The sequence below is a fragment of the Ambystoma mexicanum genome, unplaced genomic scaffold, assembly GCF_040938575.1.
Source record: "Ambystoma mexicanum isolate Mex_15411 unplaced genomic scaffold, UKY_AmexF1_1 Mex_scaf20, whole genome shotgun sequence".
NCBI lineage: Eukaryota > Metazoa > Chordata > Amphibia > Caudata > Ambystomatidae > Ambystoma > Ambystoma mexicanum.
In genome coordinates this window covers 792,353-807,625 of record NW_027182434.1, presented here as the reverse complement: position 1 = coordinate 807,625, position 15,273 = coordinate 792,353, and the positions used below count along the sequence as shown (strand labels likewise).

At 51.3% G+C, this 15,273-nt stretch overlaps 4 non-coding genes across 4 annotated transcripts; all 4 read left to right on the top strand.

The window, feature by feature from the left end:
• Positions 1-2,853: 2,853 nt before the first annotated feature.
• Positions 2,854-2,925, top strand: TRNAD-GUC (transfer RNA aspartic acid (anticodon GUC)). The gene has a single exon. It is a non-coding gene; the product is annotated as a tRNA-Asp (tRNA).
• Positions 2,926-4,321: 1,396 nt separating this feature from the next.
• TRNAD-GUC (transfer RNA aspartic acid (anticodon GUC)) lies at positions 4,322-4,393 on the top strand. Its single transcript has one exon. It is a non-coding gene; the product is annotated as a tRNA-Asp (tRNA).
• Positions 4,394-8,686: 4,293 nt separating this feature from the next.
• TRNAD-GUC (transfer RNA aspartic acid (anticodon GUC)) lies at positions 8,687-8,758 on the top strand. Its single transcript has one exon. It is a non-coding gene; the product is annotated as a tRNA-Asp (tRNA).
• A 5,749-nt stretch (positions 8,759-14,507) lies between these two features.
• TRNAD-GUC (transfer RNA aspartic acid (anticodon GUC)) lies at positions 14,508-14,579 on the top strand. The gene has a single exon. It is a non-coding gene; the product is annotated as a tRNA-Asp (tRNA).
• The last annotated feature ends 694 nt before the right edge of the window (positions 14,580-15,273 follow it).

Below are 15,273 nucleotides of genomic sequence, written 5' to 3'. Positions count from 1 at the left end.
CTGGATTTTTTTTAGTTCTTGACAAATATTCTTGAAGATTAGGCTGAGTCAAGTAGGGAATGGGTGCCAAGAACTGACTCTTTAAGAAAAAAGCACCGGCAACGCTAGTCATCGTACAATATTTGTGCACAATTGCTTACATTAGGCGGCCGGTCCACTTTATTGAGTCCCCCTCAGCACCATTTAGTGCTCCTGTTGTCTGCGAAGTCCAAATTGTAACCCTGAATCAGTTCCTCTTCTGACCCTTTGTATCATGTTACATGACGAGTAATGATCACCTGTTAGCTTTATCCCTAATTATAACTCTCACTCTTTCCCTGCATCTAACCCTAGCTCTAATCCCATCATTAACCTCGGTCCGGGCACACGCGTGAACCCCTACTCTCATCTCAGCCTCTCCTGGTGATACATCACACCTGGGATCGTTTGCTCCCTGTGGGCTGTGGGAAATTTGCTACCAGCACGCCCTGGAAGTGGGGCTCATTCCGCTGCAACGGGAGGTCTTCCCAGGACGCGTCACAGCTCAACGCAAGAGCTCCTGGGTTTCGAAGGCTCTTGCAGCAAGCCTTCACAAAGCAGCAGGGAGCGCCGTTCCAGATGGGAAACTTGAGACTGGATGTCCAGAAAAGCAAGACGTCAGAAGCGAAACCTTTTTCCTGCAGGGTGTGGCATACCATCCGCTTGCTCATTGCGACAGAGGTGGCACTAATGAAGGAAGAGGTCAACGTTACGTTCTTCTTTAAAATGCAAGGCCAGGAAAAGTGGCAGCGGTGGGATTTGAACCCACGCCTCCGAAGAGACTGGAGCCTTAATCCAGCGCCTTAGACCGCTCGGCCACGCTACCTCCCTGCTAGTCGCCGAAAGCGGAACTTGACCCGTTGCCCGGCCCGCTTTAGTGCTTTGCCTTTTCTCCTTGGAAAGTCTGGAGACAGGCAGTGGAAGGGCAGGCAAACTGTCAGGTGCGCAGAGGAGGGGAGACCATGAGGCAAGGTGGGAGATGGGGGCAAGAAGTGAGAAAAAAACTAATCGCAAGCTAGGGCAGGATTCGGAAAGTGAAGCCGAAAAGGGGCTTAGCATGCAGCCCAGGGGTTTCTTTGACTGTCCTAAGCCCACAGGGACTTTGCCGTCCTCAGCTCATGAGACTTGAGATGGGTAGCTTGATTTGCTGAGGAAATGCGGGATGACAGATTCAACTCTGGAGTCAAACATAGCCCGGAACTATCGCCTTAAACTGAGTTTTAAGCCTGGTGCCGATAAAAAGAAAGAAATTAGCCTTAGATCGGGCAAGCCGTTTGACGGGGGAAAATGAGACCCCCTAGGCCAGCTAGGTGGTCGCTGGATGCTGTGCAGACATCAGCAGCTGTTCATTTCATGCCCTCACGTCTCCTCGTTAGTATAGTGGTCAGTATCCCCGCCTGTCACGCGGGAGACCGGGGCTCAATTCCCCGACGGGGAGGTTAAACCTTTTCTGGATTTTTTTTAGTTCTTGACAAATATTCTTGAAGATTAGGCTGAGTCAAGTAGGGAATGGGTGCCAAGAACTGACTCTTTAAGAAAAAAGCACCGGCAACGCTAGTCATCGTACAATATTTGTGCACAATTGCTTACATTAGGCGGCCGGTCCACTTTATTGAGTCCCCCTCAGCACCATTTAGTGCTCCTGTTGTCTGCGAAGTCCAAATTGTAACCCTGAATCAGTTCCTCTTCTGACCCTTTGTATCATGTTACATGACGAGTAATGATCACCTGTTAGCTTTATCCCTAATTATAACTCTCACTCTTTCCCTGCATCTAACCCTAGCTCTAATCCCATCATTAACCTCGGTCCGGGCACACGCGTGAACCCCTACTCTCATCTCAGCCTCTCCTGGTGATACATCACACCTGGGATCGTTTGCTCCCTGTGGGCTGTGGGAAATTTGCTACCAGCACGCCCTGGAAGTGGGGCTCATTCCGCTGCAACGGGAGGTCTTCCCAGGACGCGTCACAGCTCAACGCAAGAGCTCCTGGGTTTCGAAGGCTCTTGCAGCAAGCCTTCACAAAGCAGCAGGGAGCGCCGTTCCAGATGGGAAACTTGAGACTGGATGTCCAGAAAAGCAAGACGTCAGAAGCGAAACCTTTTTCCTGCAGGGTGTGGCATACCATCCGCTTGCTCATTGCGACAGAGGTGGCACTAATTAAGGAAGAGGTCAACGTTACGTTCTTCTTTAAAATGCAAGGCCAGGAAAAGTGGCAGCGGTGGGATTTGAACCCACGCCTCCGAAGAGACTGGAGCCTTAATCCAGCGCCTTAGACCGCTCGGCCACGCTACCTCCCTGCTAGTCGCCGAAAGCGGAACTTGACCCGTTGCCCGGCCCGCTTTAGTGCTTTGCCTTTTCTCCTTGGAAAGTCTGGAGACAGGCAGTGGAAGGGCAGGCAAACTGTCAGGTGCGCAGAGGAGGGGAGACCATGAGGCAAGGTGGGAGATGGGGGCAAGAAGTGAGAAAAAAACTAATCGCAAGCTAGGGCAGGATTCGGAAAGTGAAGCCGAAAAGGGGCTTAGCATGCAGCCCAGGGGTTTCTTTGACTGTCCTAAGCCCACAGGGACTTTGCCGTCCTCAGCTCATGAGACTTGATATGGGTAGCTTGATTTGCTGAGGAAATGCGGGATGACAGATTCAACTCTGGAGTCAAACATAGCCCGGAACTATCGCCTTAAACTGAGTTTTAAGCCTGGTGCCGATAAAAAGAAAGAAATTAGCCTTAGATCGGGCAAGCCGTTTGACGGGGGAAAATGAGACCCCCCTAGGCCAGCTAGGTGGTCGCTGGATGCTGTGCAGACATCAGCAGCTGTTCATTTCATGCCCTCACTTCTCCTCGTTAGTATAGTGGTCAGTATCCCCGCCTGTCACGCGGGAGACCGGGGTTCAATTCCCCGACGGGGAGGTTAAACCTTTTCTGGATTTTTTTTAGTTCTTGACAAATATTCTTGAAGATTAGGCTGAGTCAAGTAGGGAATGGGTGCCAAGAACTGACTCTTTAAGAAAAAAGCACCGGCAACGCTAGTCATCGTACAATATTTGTGCACAATTGCTTACATTAGGCGGCCGGTCCACTTTATTGAGTCCCCCTCAGCACCATTTAGTGCTCCTGTTGTCTGCGAAGTCCAAATTGTAACCCTGAATCAGTTCCTCTTCTGACCCTTTGTATCATGTTACATGACGAGTAATGATCACCTGTTAGCTTTATCCCTAATTATAACTCTCACTCTTTCCCTGCATCTAACCCTAGCTCTAATCCCATCATTAACCTCGGTCCGGGCACACGCGTGAACCCTTACTCTCATCTCAGCCTCTCCTGGTGATACATCACACCTGGGATCGTTTGCTCCCTGTGGGCTGTGGGAAATTTGCTACCAGCACGCCCTGGAAGTGGGGCTCATTCCGCTGCAACGGGAGGTCTTCCCAGGACGCGTCACAGCTCAACGCAAGAGCTCCTGGGTTTCGAAGGCTCTTGCAGCAAGCCTTCACAAAGCAGCAGGGAGCGCCGTTCCAGATGGGAAACTTGAGACTGGATGTCCAGAAAAGCAAGACGTCAGAAGCGAAACCTTTTTCCTGCAGGGTGTGGCATACCATCCGCTTGCTCATTGCGACAGAGGTGGCACTAATGAAGGAAGAGGTCAACGTTACGTTCTTCTTTAAAATGCAAGGCCAGGAAAAGTGGCAGCGGTGGGATTTGAACCCACGCCTCCGAAGAGACTGGAGCCTTAATCCAGCGCCTTAGACCGCTCGGCCACGCTACCTCCCTGCTAGTCGCCGAAAGCGGAACTTGACCCGTTGCCCGGCCCGCTTTAGTGCTTTGCCTTTTCTCCTTGGAAAGTCTGGAGACAGGCAGTGGAAGGGCAGGCAAACTGTCAGGTGCGCAGAGGAGGGGAGACCATGAGGCAAGGTGGGAGATGGGGGCAAGAAGTGAGAAAAAAACTAATCGCAAGCTAGGGCAGGATTCGGAAAGTGAAGCCGAAAAGGGGCTTAGCATGCAGCCCAGGGGTTTCTTTGACTGTCCTAAGCCCACAGGGACTTTGCCGTCCTCAGCTCATGAGACTTGAGATGGGTAGCTTGATTTGCTGAGGAAATGCGGGATGACAGATTCAACTCTGGAGTCAAACATAGCCCGGAACTATCGCCTTAAACTGAGTTTTAAGCCTGGTGCCGATAAAAAGAAAGAAATTAGCCTTAGATCGGGCAAGCCGTTTGACGGGGGAAAATGAGACCCCCTAGGCCAGCTAGGTGGTCGCTGGATGCTGTGCAGACATCAGCAGCTGTTCATTTCATGCCCTCACGTCTCCTCGTTAGTATAGTGGTCAGTATCCCCGCCTGTCACGCGGGAGACCGGGGTTCAATTCCCCGACGGGGAGGTTAAACCTTTTCTGGATTTTTTTTAGTTCTTGACAAATATTCTTGAAGATTAGGCTGAGTCAAGTAGGGAATGGGTGCCAAGAACTGACTCTTTAAGAAAAAAGCACCGGCAACGCTAGTCATCGTACAATATTTGTGCACAATTGCTTACATTAGGCGGCCGGTCCACTTTATTGAGTCCCCCTCAGCACCATTTAGTGCTCCTGTTGTCTGCGAAGTCCAAATTGTAACCCTGAATCAGTTCCTCTTCTGACCCTTTGTATCATGTTACATGACGAGTAATGATCACCTGTTAGCTTTATCCCTAATTATAACTCTCACTCTTTCCCTGCATCTAACCCTAGCTCTAATCCCATCATTAACCTCGGTCCGGGCACACGCGTGAACCCCTACTCTCGTCTCAGCCTCTCCTGGTGATACATCACACCTGGGATCGTTTGCTCCCTGTGGGCTGTGGGAAATTTGCTACCAGCACGCCCTGGAAGTGGGGCTCATTCCGCTGCAACGGGAGGTCTTCCCAGGACGCGTCACAGCTCAACGCAAGAGCTCCTGGGTTTCGAAGGCTCTTGCAGCAAGCCTTCACAAAGCAGCAGGGAGCGCCGTTCCAGATGGGAAACTTGAGACTGGATGTCCAGAAAAGCAAGACGTCAGAAGCGAAACCTTTTTCCTGCAGGGTGTGGCATACCATCCGCTTGCTCATTGCGACAGAGGTGGCACTAATGAAGGAAGAGGTCAACGTTACGTTCTTCTTTAAAATGCAAGGCCAGGAAAAGTGGCAGCGGTGGGATTTGAACCCACGCCTCCGAAGAGACTGGAGCCTTAATCCAGCGCCTTAGACCGCTCGGCCACGCTACCTCCCTGCTAGTCGCTGAAAGCGGAACTTGACCCGTTGCCCGGCCCGCTTTAGTGCTTTGCCTTTTCTCCTTGGAAAGTCTGGAGACAGGCAGTGGAAGGGCAGGCAAACTGTCAGGTGCGCAGAGGAGGGGAGACCATGAGGCAAGGTGGGAGATGGGGGCAAGAAGTGAGAAAAAAACTAATCGCAAGCTAGGGCAGGATTCGGAAAGTGAAGCCGAAAAGGGGCTTAGCATGCAGCCCAGGGGTTTCTTTGACTGTCCTAAGCCCACAGGGACTTTGCCGTCCTCAGCTCATGAGACTTGAGATGGGTAGCTTGATTTGCTGAGGAAATGCGGGATGACAGATTCAACTCTGGAGTCAAACATAGCCCGGAACTATCGCCTTAAACTGAGTTTTAAGCCTGGTGCCGATAAAAAGAAAGAAATTAGCCTTAGATCGGGCAAGCCGTTTGACGGGGAAAATGAGACCCCCCTAGGCCAGCTAGGTGGTCGCTGGATGCTGTGCAGACATCAGCAGCTGTTCATTTCATGCCCTCACGTCTCCTCGTTAGTATAGTGGTCAGTATCCCCGAGGTTAAACCTTTTCTGGATTTTTTTTAGTTCTTGACAAATATTCTTGAAGATTAGGCTGAGTCAAGTAGGGAATGGGTGCCAAGAACTGACTCTTTAAGAAAAAAGCACCGGCAACGCTAGTCATCGTACAATATTTGTGCACAATTGCTTACATTAGGCGGCCGGTCCACTTTATTGAGTCCCCCTCAGCACCATTTAGTGCTCCTGTTGTCTGCGAAGTCCAAATTGTAACCCTGAATCAGTTCCTCTTCTGACCCTTTGTATCATGTTACATGACGAGTAATGATCACCTGTTAGCTTTATCCCTAATTATAACTCTCACTCTTTCCCTGCATCTAACCCTAGCTCTAATCCCATCATTAACCTCGGTCCGGGCACACGCGTGAACCCCTACTCTCATCTCAGCCTCTCCTGGTGATACATCACACCTGGGATCGTTTGCTCCCTGTGGGCTGTGGGAAATTTGCTACCAGCACGCCCTGGAAGTGGGGCTCATTCCGCTGCAACGGGAGGTCTTCCCAGGACGCGTCACAGCTCAACGCAAGAGCTCCTGGGTTTCGAAGGCTCTTGCAGCAAGCCTTCACAAAGCAGCAGGGAGCGCCGTTCCAGATGGGAAACTTGAGACTGGATGTCCAGAAAAGCAAGACGTCAGAAGCGAAACCTTTTTCCTGCAGGGTGTGGCATACCATCCGCTTGCTCATTGCGACAGAGGTGGCACTAATGAAGGAAGAGGTCAACGTTACGTTCTTCTTTAAAATGCAAGGCCAGGAAAAGTGGCAGCGGTGGGATTTGAACCCACGCCTCCGAAGAGACTGGAGCCTTAATCCAGCGCCTTAGACCGCTCGGCCACGCTACCTCCCTGCTAGTCGCCGAAAGCGGAACTTGACCCGTTGCCCGGCCCGCTTTAGTGCTTTGCCTTTTCTCCTTGGAAAGTCTGGAGACAGGCAGTGGAAGGGCAGGCAAACTGTCAGGTGCGCAGAGGAGGGGAGACCATGAGGCAAGGTGGGAGATGGGGGCAAGAAGTGAGAAAAAAACTAATCGCAAGCTAGGGCAGGATTCGGAAAGTGAAGCCGAAAAGGGGCTTAGCATGCAGCCCAGGGGTTTCTTTGACTGTCCTAAGCCCACAGGGACTTTGCCGTCCTCAGCTCATGAGACTTGAGATGGGTAGCTTGATTTGCTGAGGAAATGCGGGATGACAGATTCAACTCTGGAGTCAAACATAGCCCGGAACTATCGCCTTAAACTGAGTTTTAAGCCTGGTGCCGATAAAAAGAAAGAAATTAGCCTTAGATCGGGCAAGCCGTTTGACGGGGGAAAATGAGACCCCCTAGGCCAGCTAGGTGGTCGCTGGATGCTGTGCAGACATCAGCAGCTGTTCATTTCATGCCCTCACGTCTCCTCGTTAGTATAGTGGTCAGTATCCCCGCCTGTCACGCGGGAGACCGGGGCTCAATTCCCCGACGGGGAGGTTAAACCTTTTCTGGATTTTTTTTAGTTCTTGACAAATATTCTTGAAGATTAGGCTGAGTCAAGTAGGGAATGGGTGCCAAGAACTGACTCTTTAAGAAAAAAGCACCGGCAACGCTAGTCATCGTACAATATTTGTGCACAATTGCTTACATTAGGCGGCCGGTCCACTTTATTGAGTCCCCCTCAGCACCATTTAGTGCTCCTGTTGTCTGCGAAGTCCAAATTGTAACCCTGAATCAGTTCCTCTTCTGACCCTTTGTATCATGTTACATGACGAGTAATGATCACCTGTTAGCTTTATCCCTAATTATAACTCTCACTCTTTCCCTGCATCTAACCCTAGCTCTAATCCCATCATTAACCTCGGTCCGGGCACACGCGTGAACCCCTACTCTCATCTCAGCCTCTCCTGGTGATACATCACACCTGGGATCGTTTGCTCCCTGTGGGCTGTGGGAAATTTGCTACCAGCACGCCCTGGAAGTGGGGCTCATTCCGCTGCAACGGGAGGTCTTCCCAGGACGCGTCACAGCTCAACGCAAGAGCTCCTGGGTTTCGAAGGCTCTTGCAGCAAGCCTTCACAAAGCAGCAGGGAGCGCCGTTCCAGATGGGAAACTTGAGACTGGATGTCCAGAAAAGCAAGACGTCAGAAGCGAAACCTTTTTCCTGCAGGGTGTGGCATACCATCCGCTTGCTCATTGCGACAGAGGTGGCACTAATGAAGGAAGAGGTCAACGTTACGTTCTTCTTTAAAATGCAAGGCCAGGAAAAGTGGCAGCGGTGGGATTTGAACCCACGCCTCCGAAGAGACTGGAGCCTTAATCCAGCGCCTTAGACCGCTCGGCCACGCTACCTCCCTGCTAGTCGCCGAAAGCGGAACTTGACCCGTTGCCCGGCCCGCTTTAGTGCTTTGCCTTTTCTCCTTGGAAAGTCTGGAGACAGGCAGTGGAAGGGCAGGCAAACTGTCAGGTGCGCAGAGGAGGGGAGACCATGAGGCAAGGTGGGAGATGGGGGCAAGAAGTGAGAAAAAAACTAATCGCAAGCTAGGGCAGGATTCGGAAAGTGAAGCCGAAAAGGGGCTTAGCATGCAGCCCAGGGGTTTCTTTGACTGTCCTAAGCCCACAGGGACTTTGCCGTCCTCAGCTCATGAGACTTGATATGGGTAGCTTGATTTGCTGAGGAAATGCGGGATGACAGATTCAACTCTGGAGTCAAACATAGCCCGGAACTATCGCCTTAAACTGAGTTTTAAGCCTGGTGCCGATAAAAAGAAAGAAATTAGCCTTAGATCGGGCAAGCCGTTTGACGGGGGAAAATGAGACCCCCCTAGGCCAGCTAGGTGGTCGCTGGATGCTGTGCAGACATCAGCAGCTGTTCATTTCATGCCCTCACGTCTCCTCGTTAGTATAGTGGTCAGTATCCCCGCCTGTCACGCGGGAGACCGGGGTTCAATTCCCCGACGGGGAGGTTAAACCTTTTCTGGATTTTTTTTAGTTCTTGACAAATATTCTTGAAGATTAGGCTGAGTCAAGTAGGGAATGGGTGCCAAGAACTGACTCTTTAAGAAAAAAGCACCGGCAACGCTAGTCATCGTACAATATTTGTGCACAATTGCTTACATTAGGCGGCCGGTCCACTTTATTGAGTCCCCCTCAGCACCATTTAGTGCTCCTGTTGTCTGCGAAGTCCAAATTGTAACCCTGAATCAGTTCCTCTTCTGACCCTTTGTATCATGTTACATGACGAGTAATGATCACCTGTTAGCTTTATCCCTAATTATAACTCTCACTCTTTCCCTGCATCTAACCCTAGCTCTAATCCCATCATTAACCTCGGTCCGGGCACACGCGTGAACCCCTACTCTCGTCTCAGCCTCTCCTGGTGATACATCACACCTGGGATCGTTTGCTCCCTGTGGGCTGTGGGAAATTTGCTACCAGCACGCCCTGGAAGTGGGGCTCATTCCGCTGCAACGGGAGGTCTTCCCAGGACGCGTCACAGCTCAACGCAAGAGCTCCTGGGTTTCGAAGGCTCTTGCAGCAAGCCTTCACAAAGCAGCAGGGAGCGCCGTTCCAGATGGGAAACTTGAGACTGGATGTCCAGAAAAGCAAGACGTCAGAAGCGAAACCTTTTTCCTGCAGGGTGTGGCATACCATCCGCTTGCTCATTGCGACAGAGGTGGCACTAATGAAGGAAGAGGTCAACGTTACGTTCTTCTTTAAAATGCAAGGCCAGGAAAAGTGGCAGCGGTGGGATTTGAACCCACGCCTCCGAAGAGACTGGAGCCTTAATCCAGCGCCTTAGACCGCTCGGCCACGCTACCTCCCTGCTAGTCGCCGAAAGCGGAACTTGACCCGTTGCCCGGCCCGCTTTAGTGCTTTGCCTTTTCTCCTTGGAAAGTCTGGAGACAGGCAGTGGAAGGGCAGGCAAACTGTCAGGTGCGCAGAGGAGGGGAGACCATGAGGCAAGGTGGGAGATGGGGGCAAGAAGTGAGAAAAAAACTAATCGCAAGCTAGGGCAGGATTCGGAAAGTGAAGCCGAAAAGGGGCTTAGCATGCAGCCCAGGGGTTTCTTTGACTGTCCTAAGCCCACAGGGACTTTGCCGTCCTCAGCTCATGAGACTTGAGATGGGTAGCTTGATTTGCTGAGGAAATGCGGGATGACAGATTCAACTCTGGAGTCAAACATAGCCCGGAACTATCGCCTTAAACTGAGTTTTAAGCCTGGTGCCGATAAAAAGAAAGAAATTAGCCTTAGATCGGGCAAGCCGTTTGACGGGGGAAAATGAGACCCCCTAGGCCATCTAGGTGGTCGCTGGATGCTGTGCAGACATCAGCAGCTGTTCATTTCATGCCCTCACGTCTCCTCGTTAGTATAGTGGTCAGTCACGCGAGAGACCGGGGTTCAATTCCCCGACGGGGAGGTTAAACCTTTTCTGGATTTTTTTTAGTTCTTGACAAATATTCTTGAAGATTAGGCTGAGTCAAGTAGGGAATGGGTGCCAAGAACTGACTCTTTAAGAAAAAAGCACCGGCAACGCTAGTCATCGTACAATATTTGTGCACAATTGCTTACATTAGGCGGCCGGTCCACTTTATTGAGTCCCCCTCAGCACCATTTAGTGCTCCTGTTGTCTGCGAAGTCCAAATTGTAACCCTGAATCAGTTCCTCTTCTGACCCTTTGTATCATGTTACATGACGAGTAATGATCACCTGTTAGCTTTATCCCTAATTATAACTCTCACTCTTTCCCTGCATCTAACCCTATCTCTAATCCCATCATTAACCTCGGTCCGGGCACACGCGTGAACCCCTACTCTCGTCTCAGCCTCTCCTGGTGATACATCACACCTGGGATCGTTTGCTCCCTGTGGGCTGTGGGAAATTTGCTACCAGCACGCCCTGGAAGTGGGGCTCATTCCGCTGCAACGGGAGGTCTTCCCAGGACGCGTCACAGCTCAACGCAAGAGCTCCTGGGTTTCGAAGGCTCTTGCAGCAAGCCTTCACAAAGCAGCAGGGAGCGCCGTTCCAGATGGGAAACTTGAGACTGGATGTCCAGAAAAGCAAGACGTCAGAAGCGAAACCTTTTTCCTGCAGGGTGTGGCATACCATCCGCTTGCTCATTGCGACAGAGGTGGCACTAATGAAGGAAGAGGTCAACGTTATGTTCTTCTTTAAAATGCAAGGCCAGGAAAAGTGGCAGCGGTGGGATTTGAACCCACGCCTCCGAAGAGACTGGAGCCTTAATCCAGCGCCTTAGACCGCTCGGCCACGCTACCTCCCTGCTAGTCGCTGAAAGCGGAACTTGACCCGTTGCCCGGCCCGCTTTAGTGCTTTGCCTTTTCTCCTTGGAAAGTCTGGAGACAGGCAGTGGAAGGGCAGGCAAACTGTCAGGTGCGCAGAGGAGGGGAGACCATGAGGCAAGGTGGGAGATGGGGGCAAGAAGTGAGAAAAAAACTAATCGCAAGCTAGGGCAGGATTCGGAAAGTGAAGCCGAAAAGGGGCTTAGCATGCAGCCCAGGGGTTTCTTTGACTGTCCTAAGCCCACAGGGACTTTGCCGTCCTCAGCTCATGAGACTTGAGATGGGTAGCTTGATTTGCTGAGGAAATGCGGGATGACAGATTCAACTCTGGAGTCAAACATAGCCCGGAACTATCGCCTTAAACTGAGTTTTAAGCCTGGTGCCGATAAAAAGAAAGAAATTAGCCTTAGATCGGGCAAGCCGTTTGACGGGGAAAATGAGACCCCCCTAGGCCAGCTAGGTGGTCGCTGGATGCTGTGCAGACATCAGCAGCTGTTCATTTCATGCCCTCACGTCTCCTCGTTAGTATAGTGGTCAGTATCCCCGAGGTTAAACCTTTTCTGGATTTTTTTTAGTTCTTGACAAATATTCTTGAAGATTAGGCTGAGTCAAGTAGGGAATGGGTGCCAAGAACTGACTCTTTAAGAAAAAAGCACCGGCAACGCTAGTCATCGTACAATATTTGTGCACAATTGCTTACATTAGGCGGCCGGTCCACTTTATTGAGTCCCCCTCAGCACCATTTAGTGCTCCTGTTGTCTGCGAAGTCCAAATTGTAACCCTGAATCAGTTCCTCTTCTGACCCTTTGTATCATGTTACATGACGAGTAATGATCACCTGTTAGCTTTATCCCTAATTATAACTCTCACTCTTTCCCTGCATCTAACCCTAGCTCTAATCCCATCATTAACCTCGGTCCGGGCACACGCGTGAACCCCTACTCTCATCTCAGCCTCTCCTGGTGATACATCACACCTGGGATCGTTTGCTCCCTGTGGGCTGTGGGAAATTTGCTACCAGCACGCCCTGGAAGTGGGGCTCATTCCGCTGCAACGGGAGGTCTTCCCAGGACGCGTCACAGCTCAACGCAAGAGCTCCTGGGTTTCGAAGGCTCTTGCAGCAAGCCTTCACAAAGCAGCAGGGAGCGCCGTTCCAGATGGGAAACTTGAGACTGGATGTCCAGAAAAGCAAGACGTCAGAAGCGAAACCTTTTTCCTGCAGGGTGTGGCATACCATCCGCTTGCTCATTGCGACAGAGGTGGCACTAATGAAGGAAGAGGTCAACGTTACGTTCTTCTTTAAAATGCAAGGCCAGGAAAAGTGGCAGCGGTGGGATTTGAACCCACGCCTCCGAAGAGACTGGAGCCTTAATCCAGCGCCTTAGACCGCTCGGCCACGCTACCTCCCTGCTAGTCGCCGAAAGCGGAACTTGACCCGTTGCCCGGCCCGCTTTAGTGCTTTGCCTTTTCTCCTTGGAAAGTCTGGAGACAGGCAGTGGAAGGGCAGGCAAACTGTCAGGTGCGCAGAGGAGGGGAGACCATGAGGCAAGGTGGGAGATGGGGGCAAGAAGTGAGAAAAAAACTAATCGCAAGCTAGGGCAGGATTCGGAAAGTGAAGCCGAAAAGGGGCTTAGCATGCAGCCCAGGGGTTTCTTTGACTGTCCTAAGCCCACAGGGACTTTGCCGTCCTCAGCTCATGAGACTTGAGATGGGTAGCTTGATTTGCTGAGGAAATGCGGGATGACAGATTCAACTCTGGAGTCAAACATAGCCCGGAACTATCGCCTTAAACTGAGTTTTAAGCCTGGTGCCGATAAAAAGAAAGAAATTAGCCTTAGATCGGGCAAGCCGTTTGACGGGGGAAAATGAGACCCCCTAGGCCAGCTAGGTGGTCGCTGGATGCTGTGCAGACATCAGCAGCTGTTCATTTCATGCCCTCACGTCTCCTCGTTAGTATAGTGGTCAGTATCCCCGCCTGTCACGCGGGAGACCGGGGCTCAATTCCCCGACGGGGAGGTTAAACCTTTTCTGGATTTTTTTTAGTTCTTGACAAATATTCTTGAAGATTAGGCTGAGTCAAGTAGGGAATGGGTGCCAAGAACTGACTCTTTAAGAAAAAAGCACCGGCAACGCTAGTCATCGTACAATATTTGTGCACAATTGCTTACATTAGGCGGCCGGTCCACTTTATTGAGTCCCCCTCAGCACCATTTAGTGCTCCTGTTGTCTGCGAAGTCCAAATTGTAACCCTGAATCAGTTCCTCTTCTGACCCTTTGTATCATGTTACATGACGAGTAATGATCACCTGTTAGCTTTATCCCTAATTATAACTCTCACTCTTTCCCTGCATCTAACCCTAGCTCTAATCCCATCATTAACCTCGGTCCGGGCACACGCGTGAACCCCTACTCTCATCTCAGCCTCTCCTGGTGATACATCACACCTGGGATCGTTTGCTCCCTGTGGGCTGTGGGAAATTTGCTACCAGCACGCCCTGGAAGTGGGGCTCATTCCGCTGCAACGGGAGGTCTTCCCAGGACGCGTCACAGCTCAACGCAAGAGCTCCTGGGTTTCGAAGGCTCTTGCAGCAAGCCTTCACAAAGCAGCAGGGAGCGCCGTTCCAGATGGGAAACTTGAGACTGGATGTCCAGAAAAGCAAGACGTCAGAAGCGAAACCTTTTTCCTGCAGGGTGTGGCATACCATCCGCTTGCTCATTGCGACAGAGGTGGCACTAATGAAGGAAGAGGTCAACGTTACGTTCTTCTTTAAAATGCAAGGCCAGGAAAAGTGGCAGCGGTGGGATTTGAACCCACGCCTCCGAAGAGACTGGAGCCTTAATCCAGCGCCTTAGACCGCTCGGCCACGCTACCTCCCTGCTAGTCGCCGAAAGCGGAACTTGACCCGTTGCCCGGCCCGCTTTAGTGCTTTGCCTTTTCTCCTTGGAAAGTCTGGAGACAGGCAGTGGAAGGGCAGGCAAACTGTCAGGTGCGCAGAGGAGGGGAGACCATGAGGCAAGGTGGGAGATGGGGGCAAGAAGTGAGAAAAAAACTAATCGCAAGCTAGGGCAGGATTCGGAAAGTGAAGCCGAAAAGGGGCTTAGCATGCAGCCCAGGGGTTTCTTTGACTGTCCTAAGCCCACAGGGACTTTGCCGTCCTCAGCTCATGAGACTTGATATGGGTAGCTTGATTTGCTGAGGAAATGCGGGATGACAGATTCAACTCTGGAGTCAAACATAGCCCGGAACTATCGCCTTAAACTGAGTTTTAAGCCTGGTGCCGATAAAAAGAAAGAAATTAGCCTTAGATCGGGCAAGCCGTTTGACGGGGGAAAATGAGACCCCCCTAGGCCAGCTAGGTGGTCGCTGGATGCTGTGCAGACATCAGCAGCTGTTCATTTCATGCCCTCACGTCTCCTCGTTAGTATAGTGGTCAGTATCCCCGCCTGTCACGCGGGAGACCGGGGTTCAATTCCCCGACGGGGAGGTTAAACCTTTTCTGGATTTTTTTTAGTTCTTGACAAATATTCTTGAAGATTAGGCTGAGTCAAGTAGGGAATGGGTGCCAAGAACTGACTCTTTAAGAAAAAAGCACCGGCAACGCTAGTCATCGTACAATATTTGTGCACAATTGCTTACATTAGGCGGCCGGTCCACTTTATTGAGTCCCCCTCAGCACCATTTAGTGCTCCTGTTGTCTGCGAAGTCCAAATTGTAACCCTGAATCAGTTCCTCTTCTGACCCTTTGTATCATGTTACATGACGAGTAATGATCACCTGTTAGCTTTATCCCTAATTATAACTCTCACTCTTTCCCTGCATCTAACCCTAGCTCTAATCCCATCATTAACCTCGGTCCGGGCACACGCGTGAACCCTTACTCTCATCTCAGCCTCTCCTGGTGATACATCACACCTGGGATCGTTTGCTCCCTGTGGGCTGTGGGAAATTTGCTACCAGCACGCCCTGGAAGTGGGGCTCATTCCGCTGCAACGGGAGGTCTTCCCAGGACGCGTCACAGCTCAACGCAAGAGCTCCTGGGTTTCGAAGGCTCTTGCAGCAAGCCTTCACAAAGCAGCAGGGAGCGCCGTTCCAGATGGGAAACTTGAGACTGGATGTCCAGAAAAGCAAGACGTCAGAAGCGAAACCTTTTTCCTGCAGGGTGTGGCATACCATCCGCT